This window comes from Atractosteus spatula, chromosome 6 (genome assembly GCF_055471065.1).
Source record: "Atractosteus spatula isolate fAtrSpa1 chromosome 6, fAtrSpa1.hap1, whole genome shotgun sequence".
NCBI classification, from domain to species: Eukaryota; Metazoa; Chordata; class Actinopteri; order Semionotiformes; family Lepisosteidae; genus Atractosteus; species Atractosteus spatula.
This window is the reverse complement of record NC_142711.1, coordinates 62,422,916-62,424,748: the sequence shown is the minus strand read 5'-3', so window position 1 is coordinate 62,424,748 and position 1,833 is coordinate 62,422,916.

The window sequence follows — 1,833 nt, the reverse complement described above, 5'->3', positions numbered from 1 at the left end:
TACTGTACTATCTCACTTCTCCACCTGAGGCACTGTGCAGTGGGGCTGCTGGTGCAGAATGGCCACTGTGTGTCTCCCAGGTGGGGCTGCTGTGTGTCTCCCAGTGGGGCTGCTGGTGCAGAATAGCTGCTGTGTGTCTCCCAGGTGGGGCTGCTGGTGCAGAATGGCCGCTGTGTGTCTCCCAGGTGGGGCTGCTGGTGCAGAATGGCCGCTGTGTGTCTCCCAGGTGGGGCTGCTGTGTGTCTCCCAGGTGGGGCTGCTGGTGCAGAATGGCCGCTGTGTGTCTCCCAGGTGGGGCTGCTGGTGCAGAATGGCCACTGTGTGTCTCCCAGGTGGGGCTGCTGTGTGTCTCCCAGGTGGGGCTGCTGGTGCAGAATGGCCGCTGTGTGTCTCCCAGGTGGGGCTGCTGGTGCAGAATGGCCACTGTGTGTCTCCCAGGTGGGGCTGAACTTCAGCAGTAGATATAGTGGATCCCCTCCTATGTGTACGAGATCTGCCCCGGGATCCTTTGAGATGAAATGCATTGTATCAATGCAAGGAATCATCATCGTTACACCTGATGGTGCCCTGAGGCGTACCGTTTTCCTTGTTCAGTGTAAACCCGTGCAGAGAGTAACTTCATCTGTTTCTGAGACAGAAGGTGAAACAGAGGAAACTGAAGGCTCCAGCGTCCGTCCCCCTAGCCATTATTGGTTAATAAAATCAGAGTATTGGGGGGGGTGTATAATGGATCACACTGATCAGGACGGCCGGGACTGGGACAGTATCCTACTGAGGCAGGAGGAGGCAGCTGGTGTTAAAGAACAGAGATGCTGGAGAGCAGGACACATGGAGGTTGGAGAGTGTGCGCCCCGGGACCCTGGGAATAATTGGTCTCATATTTTCTGTGTGACAGGTGGGCAGCTGTAGAACTCAGTCCCCTACGAGAGGGTGCCTGGTCCCCCACTTCAACCCTTCAGCTCTGTTTCTCGACTTGAGTTGGATTTGGAACTGTTACCACATACTGCGACTCTCGACTACAGTCCACGGCTTTCAGTGCTGAATCTACCCTCCTTTAGGAGTTTCACAATACCTGCCTTAATCTTCCCACCATGCCAGTCTTTACATTAAAACATGTTTTACCCCTCTTCCCAAACAATGAGGGGGCCTCACATGAGCTCTGGAGGGCCTGATAGAAATGTTTGTGTTATGGGTATATTGACAGACTGTACAGGCATAAACATGTAGCATAGCTGTCCTGTTTGGCCAGTGGGTACACTGGTAGTTGCAGGAGTTATGAAGGACCTATGGAAGATGGGAGAAAGGTCCCAGCGCCCTTATAATTTCTAGGTGGCATAGCTGGCTGCAAAACCTAAAATAATCCTGCATTCAGGACGCAAAGAAAAATCGTTTTCTTAAAACTTCTAACTGCAAGCTAAAATGCCAAGCCTCGCCTTTTTTCCAGGCAGCTGAATACCATTCGTTCATCAAACGATAAATGGTAATGGTCAAGGATAAACCGGTTGGGCACATGTCGTCATCGAAAGGAAGTGTGCAGTCGCATGTGTCTGTTTTTTTTATATATATGCCGCTCATTCAGATGTTTTGTTTACTCCTCAACATGTAAGGGGTCCGACGAAGAGAAACCTCGTCAGAGATACAGAAACTTCGTCACAGGCGAGGTTTACAAAGCGGTCAGCTCGTTCACCAGTTAGGGTGTTCCCACTCGGCGGAGACTCGCCGCACGAAGTTCTCGTCTCTGCTGAGGGCAGAGGAAGGGGACGTAACACAAGCCCAGGAGCGGCGAGACGTCGCGTTGGTGAGGAAAGGCTGGTGTTTATTTTGGCCGCCATG